Source organism: Ranitomeya variabilis, chromosome 4 (assembly GCF_051348905.1).
Source record: "Ranitomeya variabilis isolate aRanVar5 chromosome 4, aRanVar5.hap1, whole genome shotgun sequence".
NCBI lineage: Eukaryota > Metazoa > Chordata > Amphibia > Anura > Dendrobatidae > Ranitomeya > Ranitomeya variabilis.
In genome coordinates this window covers 89,955,357-89,968,291 of record NC_135235.1, presented here as the reverse complement: position 1 = coordinate 89,968,291, position 12,935 = coordinate 89,955,357, and the positions used below count along the sequence as shown (strand labels likewise).

The following is a 12,935-nucleotide window of genomic DNA, read 5'->3' as shown; positions in this document are numbered from 1 at the left end:
TGTTGTTTACATTCAATTTACCCCCTGGGTGGGGAATGAATGGTCCTCTGATGACTTTTTGAATGGGATGTGGGCTGTCCTAGTCCCCTGGCTCCCTGCTCCCCTGGTGTCATCACACGACTGTGCGGTGTTTTTGTATGCCATGCGGCGTCGTGCCCTAACCTGTCTGTTGTATTTTAATTAATAAAGATTATTTATACATTGCTACTTATGGACTTTTGGGTCGTTTTCTTCAGGCCTCTTTTGACCCACTCCTCTCTCTTTATTGTGCATTAGCGACCGGTCCGTATATTCAGTCCCTTATTCATATCAGTGGAGTTACACTTTTTATATCCACCCCCTGAATTTTTAGGGTGGTTTTCACCATGCTGATCAAAGTCGAGTTTCAGTTTAATTAACTACTGTAAATGGCAGAGTAAAATTATATTAGCCCACTCTTTGCTGTTTCACCAGTATGAGAGATGGTGGTGAACTTTTTATTTTTTTTTGAGAATCACGCATTGAATCTCTATATGTTCGAACTTGCATGAAACTTTGAATTTGAGGAAATTCGACTCGAACTCCATTTTCCGTGGCTCGAACCGTTCAACACTAATGATTACATTAAGATTTATTCAGTGTGATGTCATATCAGTGGGGTTCACCTTTTAATTCTGTTTTACTTATACCATAATACAGTTAGGTCCATATATATTTGGACAGAGACAACATTTTTCTAATTTTGGTTATGGACATTAGCACAATGAATTTTAAACAAAACAATTCAGATGCAGTTGAAGTTCAGACTTTCAGCTTTCATTTGAGGGTATCCACATTATTAATAATAATAATAATAATAATACATTTTATAGAAAACCCAAAGCAGCTGTATAATCCAGGCTCTAGTCAAAACATTATGTAAAGTGTATTGTAGCATATCATAAAATGCACTAAAACCTTGGAAATAATGCATATTTTTTTCATTCATCTTATTTTCCAATTTCAATTGCCTTGCATTTCCGTCCAGTCCCTACAAAGCAGCCACAGTAATTTAATCTCCATCTCTCTATAACTTCAGCTCCAATTTCACTCTCTTCATTTATCCTTTTTTATCTATTCTACTTCTTCATTTGCTAGGAATAAATATCCTGAAATTGTATTGCTTTTGCTGACATTGCTGCATTACTTCACCAGGTTTTGACAAAAAGAGAAGACCCTGGCCTGAGTTACCCAAATCATGTTTATGCAGTTGCCGGACAGTCCTACATTAAAATACATTTATATTGGCATCAATAGCCATTTCAGGTCTCCGTATGTAAATACTATTAGAATGATATGAGATCAAATGCTTTAAGCAGTGTATTAAGTTTAAACCAGCAGCAAGCAATCTCCTAGACTTCAACAAGCCACTACCGAATGCTCAATTACTCGGCTCATTTTTTCCATATCAAAGTGACAGCAAAAAAAAATCTATTGTAAAGGGCCGCGCTCAAAGCTGAAAATAAATATATTTTCAATCTATTCTTACAACCTTCTTTTGATATTCATCTTACGTAAAGATCAAAGTCGAATGTTTAGTGTCGCTTCCTTTGAGCTCCAAATGATGGCCTTGTCCGAGTGAATAATGTTTATTTCTAAATAATAAAGAACAAATTACTGTTTTTTTTTTATAAGAACTTGAAAAACCTAAATAACAATCATTTTATTTTAATGGCCCTTTTTTCATTAGAAGTGTAAAAGAAATGAAGGTATGGTCTTGCTCAGCTAATATCATTATGAGATGATTTACGTAAGGTCAGAGGTCTGCACCTCTAATGTGAGGTTCCAAACTATATCTTCTGAGTATTGTAAATATATATCTAAAGGGTTGAAAAAATAGCAGTTCTTTGAAGTGGCTAAGAACATAGGTATTCTCATTGTTATGAGAATTCAGCAGATGAAACTTTGTGTAATGATCTTGCACCTATCACCTTTAACAGTAGTTACATGGGTGTTGTTATACCAGATAGTACGTCATGGATGGAACTGCTACTCAACCACCTCTAATAGTTTTTTAGTTTATTTTCTAAGAGATTGATAGAAGGGTGATTTAGAATAGTACATCCAAGCTATTTCCATCTCCTGTCGCCTCCAGCTCAAAAATATCTCCAGAATCCGTCCTTTCCTCAACCGTCAATCTACTAAAATGCTTGTGCATGCCCTCATCATCTCCCGCCTTGACTACTGCAACATCCTTTTCTGTGGCCACCCTGCTAACACCCTTGCACCTCTCCAGTTCATCCTTACCCGACTAATTCATCTCTCTCCTCGCTACTCCTTTGCTTCTCCCCTCTACATACCTCTTCACTGGCTCCCATTCCCTCAGTTTAAATTACTAATACTGACCTACAAAGCCATTCATAACCTGTCTCCTCCATATATCTCTGAACTAATGTCCCGATAGCTTCCCTCACGTAATCTCCGGTCCTCCCAAGACCTCCTTCTCTCCTCCACACTTATTTGCTCCTCACCCAACCGCCTCCAAGACTTCTCCTGAATATACCCCATCCTCTGGAATTCTTTGCCCCAACACGTTCGACTATCAACCACATTTGGATCCTTCAGACGGAACCTGAAAACCCACCACTTCAGGAAAGCCTACAGCCTGCACTGACCCCACTGCCTCCTCACCACTACCAAAGCTACCGCCTCACCAACACCAAAGCTCCTGCAACCCTCAACCTATTGTCTCCTTCCCCACCATCCTGTAGAATGTAAGCCCGCAAGGGAAGGGTCCTCGCCCCTCTATATCAGTCTGTAATTGTTAGTTTGCTTACTGTAAGTGATATCTGTAATTTGTATGTAACCCCTTCTCATGTACAGCACCATGGAATCAATGGTGCTATATAAATAAATAATAATAATAATAATAATAGTATTCAGCGTGGCAGCTGTTCGCCTACTAACCTAACCCTGACCAAGAATTTGGTTGTCCACAAACCAATTACCACTGGGTTCCTAAATATTTGATGCACTCCAATAATCACATAGCTGCTTTCAAAAACATTGTGGTCCCATTTGACTATTATGTGCCACACTCTGTGGCAGAGGAGCCAACTATCCCAAAGATATCTCAAGAAGATACTGACATTGGGTTGTTCAGTAGAAATAAGCAAATTGGTTCAATGCAAATCAAATTTGTGTTGAATTTTTAAGAATTTGCTGAAGTTGGCTTATTCAAGCTATTTGCTTACCGCAAATCACCTTAAGTGCCTGTCTCTATTTTACACATTCTAGAAGATTGCATTAGCCATAGTGTGATCACATGAACTTGGGAGCAGCCTGGCAGACTTCTCTATAATGTCTATAATACTTTGAAGCTATCACATCACTTGGTATAGCACAGCCATTCAGGAGGGATTATCATAGCCAGTATAAAATCAAAAGCTGGAAATGCAGCTGTCATTTTATGGGGAATCTGGATAGTGAGATTCACAGCTCAAAACTTAGCCATAGCGATAAGGAGAGAAAGTCAGAAAACAATAAGTATTACAGGTAATATAGTGTGTGATAGAACAACAGTGCAGATTAGTGTGTAAGGAAAAGAGATTAATACATATTTAATTAAAAGAGAGAGATATATATGAGTCACTGCATCTATGAGGCAGGACCAGGGAGAGACAAATAGGTGGGAGCTGCTGGGAGCTTGATCAGTATATTGCTGTTGAAATTCAGTCACACATATCGCACATACTTTTTAAGGCTAGTTGAGGTATTTTTGATATTCAGAAAATTCATTAGATGCAAATCGAATTTCCTCACAAATTTTGTTAAAGCTAATGAATTTGAATTCCAAAAGTTTCGCTCATCATCACTAATGCTCAGTCATAATCTTACAGAATGTAGCTTTGCTGCATTCACTTGATAATAATTAGTAATATAATTTTCTGTTTCCTTTAAATTTTATTAAAAAAACACTAGGGAGCAAATAGCGCAAATAGGGTTTTATCTGACAGACAAATTAAAGTGATTTTTATCAGATTGCGCTAACCTGATCCATGATTTCATTCAGTTGTTTTAAGTCAATGTCTACAGGCTGTCAAACCGATGGGAATGAAGATAAGGAGAATTTGTGGATATCTCCCGCTCTGCCATGTATAGAAGACGTCTATTTTCAAAGGTTTATTGAACATGCGGTTTTCTTCGACCCGCTTCGAAGTAACAACCGCATATGATATAAAACCTCATGCTCAATAAACCTTTGAAAAATAGACGTCATCTATACACGACAGTGCGAAGGATATCAACAAATTCTACTTATCTTAAATTTTATTATAACATATCCTATTTGTTATGATTACCGCTAGTAACATAAAAAAATATTTCTTTCTTACTCAGTTTATGAAATATTTGAACTTACTGATCCGAACATATATATTTGTAGTTTAATATTTAAAATTCTTCTATTTAAGAAGAATTTGTATTTGTACATTTTTGTGATAACATATGATATTATCAAACTTTATATAATACTAAAAATAGCAAAAAGAAAAAGAAAAAAAAAATCCGATAAGTGATATACAATTCAGCTATCTATGGTTAGTAATTACAGTCACAAAATACTTCATAATTTACTAATGCGATGAGAATAGCGTAAGAACTACATCAATCGATTCAAAGAATTAGTGGATCAAAGAGTTTCCTTGGGAATTAGATTAAATAGTCTATGGGAGGTCAGATCTTAGCTGTTTAGTGAATTTGAGATGACCCCTTGTGTCTTTTTTATGCCATAAAAGCTTTGAATACCCGTATGAGAACAGCCCTGGTAATGCTAAACCCACTATATAATCCCCGCAGTAAGCCTGAACAGACAATTTACTCTTCTCACACCAACTTGACACAGTAATGTTTTCTAGTAACACTAAATGCAGTGCCCCAGGGTCCTGGTCGTTGCAGTAATGTCATTCTCCTCTATGGGAGAGTGGTATTACGTTTGGGGGCAAAGAAGGACAACTGCATCGAGGTATCACAAACATGCAACACATTTCACACTCCAGGCCACCAGGGGGAGCTCTTGCTCCTATTTATTAGGTCACTCCCCACATTGATAAAACTGGTTGCCTGTAGGGAAAGTTAGTTAGTTGCTGGCTGAGCTCCGCTCAGTTAGTTGGTCCCTGGCATGGGTGGGATCCTGTCAGAGATCGAGGGAGAAGGATACAGAGCTGTGCATGCCCTCAGAGCTGCAGTTCTTAGAAAGAGACATCGAAGGCAGAATTGTATTGCAGTGAGCGTGCAAAAGAAGTCGTAGCAAAGGAGTTGATATCAGAAGGGGACCAGCCCTACACAGGCTGCCTCCTTCTGAGGCACAGAATCCCGGTAGCCGGAACACCGAGGGAGTAACAACCTTCATGCCTTGCTCCAGAGACTGGCAGGACAGCTAATTTCACGTTACCTGTCCGCCCTACACCCAGGAGGCATGGTGGCACCCTTTAGAGGCTGGGGCATGATAGAGTCCCTATAAACCGCCTCAAGCCACCAGTCATAAGGGTTTGTCTTATCCTATCCGGGGGACAGAGAGAGAGACATAACATCTACAACAGTTGTGAGGACCTTATGAGAAGCTTAGCAGTAAGGGACTACAACACTGCAGCGCAAGGGAAGGCTACTGATCTCCACCTGGATAAGGGGAGTCTGGATTTGCCTTCGGACTGGCCGGACTCTGCCTGCCCTGTGATCTGGTGCTCTGAACTGTGGATGCTGAAGTCTTCAGTAAAGGTAAACAGACTCCAACCTTGTGTCCTCGTTCTTCTCTGCGCCTCTCACCATCCACCATCTATGCACCGGGAAGCCCTGGGGATACACTTCACCTGTGGGAAGGTATACCATCTAGCTGCCATAATATCACCCCAGTGGACCCCTTAAGCAGCGTTGGTCACCCTGACCGAATACCACAGGTGGTGTCACGAACCCAAACTTTATCCCTTTAAAGACCTTTCCCTTTTACACGGACATCCCAGGGCCACGGACCGGGCCAGCCACCGTGACATCCCCCTGTGAACCGCAGGACCCGGTACAGAGTACCCTACGGCCCCATGGGGGAGATCCATAAATAATATCAAAGATCTTAAGCAAAATTGTCACATTTTGAATATTGTATTTAAACATTAGGACAGTGATCTCGACAATTTAAATCAAAAGGGACCAAAAGTACTGTAAGCCCAATTTGCCCTCCCCATCCCAACCCCTCCAAAAACATGTAAACTTTTCAGAAGATAAATGGGGTTGCAAGAGGGGAGCCTTCCTCCTCTGTCTAACCACTTAGATGTATCCAATCTCCTAACTTTGAAAGACAGTGTACAGTGAGAAACTTTTAACACTTCCTTTTAGTTCTCCACACATACCGTATTTTTCAGACTATAAGACGCACCGGACTATAAGGCGCACCCATGTTTTAGAGGTGGAAAATAGGGAAAAAAATATTTGAAGCAAAAAAATGTGGTAAAATATTTAATAACATAAATAACATACTATTATATGTGGTGTTATTATATATAATAGTACGTTATTATGTTGGAAGCTGTGGGACCAGTGTGGTGTCTGTGAAGTACTATATGAAGACGCTGGAGGGTGAGTATAAGAATGGGGGCACAGGGCTTATATTGAAAGCACCACTCCAGCACTGCAAAATAACAGTGGAGTGCTGCTTTAAAATCCCATGGGAGAACTATAACTCCCAGCATGTTCTGCAGATCCTATGACATGCTGGGAGTTATAGCTCACCAAAGGAGTGGCAGAGTGCTTTATTGTGTTTTGTAAAGACTAACCTCTTATTTGTGGCAGCCAGCCAGCCACTGTGGTGAGGTAAAAGCATCCCATGACTGCACACACAGAGCCCTCCCTCTTGTTGCCTTTCCACAGCACAGGTTATAAGAGGAAGCCTGCAGATTCTAGTGGAGAGTCTGAAGGACCTGTGATGATGTCAAGAAGAGGGAGGGCTCTGAGCTGCCATGTGATGATCCAGCCCGCCCACTTCTGACCTCACACAGGTCCTCCCCTGGCCCCTGCTGCTGCTGCCTCCTCCTCCCCCGAACTCACAGATCTCCCCAGCTGCTGCTGCAGGAATCCAGCGCTGAGGAAACAGTGCAGTATTCATTTGCTGCTCCCAGCTCACTAATGAATATTCACTGCACTTAATCATCGGCACCACATGGTTTCCCCAGCACTGATTCCTGGCAGCAGGGACATTTTTCTGCCTCCTGAAGTGGGATAACAGTGCAATCCCACTCGCTGCTGCCCCCTCCCCACATGCTACATCCCTACCATAAGACGCACCCACACTTTCCTCCCAAATTTGGAGGAAAAAAGTGCGTCTTATGGTCGGAAAAACACAGTAGTATGATTCCTTCACAGTACCCATGCGCACAGTAGGATGCCTCCACAATGTTCCTACACAAAGTATGATGCCTTCACAGTGCCCTAACACATAGTTTGATTCCTGCACAATGCCCCCACAGGCAGTATGATGCCTCCACAATACCCTCACACACTGTATAATGCACCCATAATGCACCCATAATGCCCCTCACACAGTATGATCCCTCCACATTGCATCCGCATACAGTATGATGCACCCACAATGCCTCCACAGAATGTATGATGCCTCCACAATGTTCCCACATAGCATGATGCACCAGTTGTGGTTTCCCACACAGTATGATGCCTCCACATTGTCCTGACACAGTACGATGCCTCCCCGATGCCTTTACACACAGTATGATGCCTCCGTACTGCTCTCCCACACAGTAGGGTGCACCCACAATGACCTCACACACATTATGATTAGAGATGGGTAGACAACTGGATGTTCAGGTCCAGCAGATTCAGCCAAACAGTTACAAAATATTCGGGTTCGGAAATACCAGAACGTTACTCGGACCCCATTCACTTGAATGGGGGGCCCGAACATTCAGTGTTTGTCATGCTGTCATGTGCATGACAGTGAGGCAAACACCATTTCTGATCGTCGGTGAAATCAACCCCGCCGGTCAAAGAGCCATGGTTCCCATGCTGTCAAAAGACAGCATGAGTGCTCAGCTGTGATCAGAGGTATAAAGTTTACCTCCGGTCACTGATGTCAGCTGATGGGACTACATCTCCCATCATCCGACACCTGCTGCCACTAATAACAGCGAGAGCAGGAGTGGCTAATGGGTGTATTCATTAGCCGACTCCTGCGCTGTAAATAATTTTTTTTTTTTTAAAACCCTGCGTGGGTTCCCCTGTATTTTTTATAACCAGCCAGGCAAAACTCACAGCTGGGGGCTTCAATCCTCAGCTGTAAGCATCAACAAGGCTGGTTATCAAGAATAGACGGCTCCCCCACACCATATATTTTAATTTTTTAAATAAGTAACTTAAAAAATCGGCATAGGTCCCCCCATTTTTGACAACCAGCCTTGCTAATACAGACAGCTGGGGGCTAGAACTCTCAGGCTGGTAAGGGGCCATGGATATTAGCCCCCCCAGCCAAAAAATAGCAGCATGCAGCTGCCCAGAAAAGGCACATCTATTAGATCCGCCAGTTCTAGCGCTTTGCCCAGATCTTCCCACTTGCCCTGTAGCGGTGGCAAGTGAGGTTAATATTTGTGGGGTTGATGTCACCTTTCTATTGTCAGGTGACATGATGCCCATGGCTTAGTAATGGAGAGGTGTCTATAAGACACCTATCCATTACTAATCCTATAGTTATATGGTAAATAAAGACACAATCAGAATAAAGTCCTTTATTACAAATAAAACAAAACACACTTTTCCTTTTTTATTCAAAAATACCAAACACACTTATACTCACCTAATGCCTAATTCCACCAAAGCCCTTGTTCTCCTGTAATAAAACTATAATAAAAAACAACAATATCTCTCACCTGTCCATCGTTCTGTCCCATGCCGTAATCCATGTCTGGGGGAAAAACAATTTTCAACCTGGACGGTGCCAAGATGCGACCGTCCAGGCTGAGAACCACTGGTGACTAAACTGCTGCAAGCACAGCCTCAGTGACCAGGGGTGACATCATCGAGGTTACCTCTGATCACTGAGGCTGTGTTCCCAGCCGGGCTGAACTACCATGACCTCGGCGAGATCGCCACTAGCACCGTGAGAAAAACTGTTCGGGTTCGCCCATCTCTAATTATGATGCCTCCACAATATTCCCACAGGTACCTGAATTTCTCCATAGAGCTCCAACACTGTAAGATGCACCCACAATACTCCCACACACATTTTGATGCCTCCACAATATTCCCACATGTAGTATGATGCCTGCATAGTGCTCTAACACAGTATGATGAACCCACAATGCCCCCATACTCAGTGTGATGCCTCGACAATGTACCCACACATAGTATGATACTCCCACAAAGCCCCTACATACAGTATGATGCCTCCACAATTTCCCCAAGGTGCCCCACACACAGTGTGAAACGCACAGTTATTCAAGCTTAAAAAGGGTCTAGTCTCTGCATTTATGTCAGTAATCTTTTTTTCGGGAGGTCAAACCTTTATGCAATATAATAGGACACTGTACCATCATAGAAACGGATGATGCAACTGATCTTGAACATCATGTCCTACCTAGCACAAGTCTCTCAATGGGTAATCATTAGTGTTGAGCATTCCGATACTGCAAATATCGGGTATCGCTATACAACAAATAACCTATACCCTTAGTTTATAGAGTAGATAAAAACATGTACCTTTATTTAAACAAGCTAAAACCATGAGACAACTACAACAGGTATACACATAAAACACATAACCGTGCTCTCTAGCAAGAACCCTAGCTGGGGTACTGCATAACCACTGCCTGCCAGCGGAGGTTGGCACCCTAAACACAAATGCGAGATTGGCGCCCCCACTCGTCGGCGGCTGACCCTATAGCTCCTAACATGCGCCCTATGCCAGAAAGTGTACCATACACACTGCCATAGATACCTGACAGGAAAGTTGTTAATCAGACAGCATAGATAGATGGTAGATATATGTGAATATGGAATTATTATACTACCCTTAACAGGGCTGCATGTGGCAGGGTGAGAGACACGGACTGAAAACACAGGTGCAAAAAAACAAAAATGTGCTCGTGCAAAAAACAAACACTCGCTACCTCTGTACCCTGTCCAGAGATGCCCTGCCTGGCTGTGGAGGTTGGCACCCTACTGTACAGCGGATATGGCGCCCCCACTCAACGATGGCTGACCCTGGAATGACCCTATGGATATGCTAAAACTCAATCCAACCTGGATAAACAAAATATGGGGTATAATTAAAGATATAATTTATCCCATAAAGCAGGGCAGGCAGGCAGGAACATAACTCCACAGGTCAATGGACAAAAAATTGAGACATAACCAATAATACACATCATATCTCATAACAGAGGATAAGAGCCGATACTTACCATATTTTGTTTATCCAGGTTGGATTGAGTTTTAGCATATCCATAGGGTCATTCCAGGGTCAGCCATCGTTGAGTGGGGGCGCCATATCCGCTGTACAGTAGGGTGCCAACCTCCACAGCCAGGCAGGGCATCTCTGGACAGGGTACAGAGGTAGCGAGTGTTTGTTTTTTGCACAAGCACATTTTTGTTTTTTTGCACCTGTGTTTCAGTCCGTGTCTCTCACCCTGCCACATGCAGCCCTGTTAAGGGTAGTATAATAATTCCATATTCACATATATCTACCATCTATCTATGCTGTCTGATTAACAACTTTCCTGTCAGGTATCTATGGCAGTGTGTATGGTACACTTTCTGGCATAGGGCGCATGTTAGGAGCTATAGGGTCAGCCGCCGACGAGTGGGGGCGCCATTCTCGCATTTGTGTTTAGGGTGCCAACCTCCGCTGGCAGGCAGTGGTTATGCAGTACCCCAGCTAGGGTTCTTGCTAGAGAGCACGGTTGTGTGTTTTATGTGTATACCTGTTGTAGTTGTCTCATGGTTTTAGCTTGTTTAAATAAAGGTACATGTTTTTATCTACTCTATAAACTAAGGGTATAGGTAATTTGTTGTATAGAGATTTGATTACTAACCTAAGCTGTAGCATCAGCACTTGTTTTCTTGAAATATCGGGTATCGGCCGATATTCTCTGTGTCGGAATTCCGATACCGAGTTCCGATATTTTTGTGATATCGGAAATCGGAATCGGAAGTTCCCAGTGTATGGTTCCCAGGGTCTGGAGGAGAGGAGACTCTCCTTCAGGCCCTGGGATCCATATTCATGTAAAAAATAAAGAATAAAAATAAAAAATATGGATATACTCACCCCTCCGACGGACCCTGGACCTTAGCGGTGCAACCGGCAGCCTCCGTTCCTAAGAATGTAGTGAGTGTACAGGACCTGCGATGACGTCACGGTCTTGTGATTGGTCGCGGGACCGCTCATGTGACCGCTCACGTGACCGCGACGTCATCGAAGGTCCTGTACACTCACTGCATTCTTAGGAACGGAGGCTGCCGGTTGCACCGCTATTGAACTGTATGTGTGTCATGATGATACAGATAATGTTGAAATTGGAAAGCTGTGAGGGGGGTGGTCATTTGGCAATGGACAACCACAGCTTATGGCTGCCATTAAAGGAGATGCAAGGGGCTGGTACGACAATTGACATACAATATAAAATAACAGTCAGTGTGAAATATTAATCATAGCACTGTCATTTAAGACATTTATTTTAGATTGCACTATCTTAAGTAAGGAGAAAGCTCCAGGGTTGTTTAGATGCTTTGCAAAACTGAATCATGGAGACATTTAGGATCACGGCCAAACAGCTGTAGCCATCATGAAATTTTGCATTTCTAATATGTCTGCAATGTCTAGACTTTCTTGCGGTTCAAATGTACTAAGCTTAGATCGCCCTCTTTGTTCAACTATTACAGTTGCATTATAGACTTTTCTGAAACCGAATGTTTAGGATTTATTTTAAATAGGTCCAAATACTGTTCTTATTAATTTGAATTTCCTTTCTTGGCATAGGGTCAAATGCTAAAACTTATTTTATGACTTTAACATGTGTTCTGGCTATTCTTCAGTATCTCCCCTCCATTCATTGCCATAATGTAATGCCACAACATTTCACTGTATCTTGCGATCTTACATCATTATATGTGGCATAGATATGCAACTCCTATACCATTTATTCTGAGCACATTGACTTTCCTTCCTATGGTTATTGGCTTCAGGGACCTACTGTCCATATAGCACGCTCTGACACTTACACTTTGTCATGTTACAAGGTGAAGTGTGGCACCCCAGAGTTTGGTTGCCACGGTGACATTGCATCCTGCTGAAGGGTGATGTCATGCCTGGAAGCAGGAAGAGGTCCCCATGCCAGGTAATACACAACATGCATCACAATTCTGACTCCAGGCCAGAAGGGGGAGCTCTAGACCTGACTTCAGGGGAGCTGCTCTCTCTGGTCGGGAGGAGGAGTCAGAGTAGTCTGAGAGGATTTGGTCTGAGGAGAGAGAAGCAGAGACAAGGGCTCTGGGGAATTGCAGCTGTATCAGAGCTGTCCCTGCAATGGAGCGCTGACAAGGAGGAGTCCTTGACTGTGCGGGTGCTGTACACGCCGACAGCTGAATCTGGAGGGCAGGGGACTAAAAGCTCCCTGGTGACACTGAACGCCTGAAGGCACCACAGCAGACCAGGAAACCGGGGCTGCCAGTGAACAGGCAGTGCCCATGATAGGTTTGCACTATCTGCCATATGGGTCAAAGCCAACACGCAGGAGAGAGCCGCAGCTTAGCTACAGGCAGCAGGGACCTGAAAAGAGAGCGCAGCAGGAAGGCCTCCAACCCCACCTGGCAGGGTGGACCCCCTGAATGCTTTCAGGCTAGCCAGACTCCTTCGGTCATCTCTAGCTGGTACCCCGGATGGTCTAATCATCTATTAAGAAGTAAAAAGGTAAAGAAAACTGCAC

At 42.9% G+C, this 12,935-nt stretch overlaps 1 protein-coding gene across 5 annotated transcripts in view; it reads left to right on the top strand.

Annotated features, from left to right (window-relative positions):
- PRKG1 (protein kinase cGMP-dependent 1) overlaps positions 1-12,935 on the top strand; it is a 1,588,699-nt gene that overhangs the window by 496,483 nt on the left and 1,079,281 nt on the right. The window lies entirely within an intron of this gene.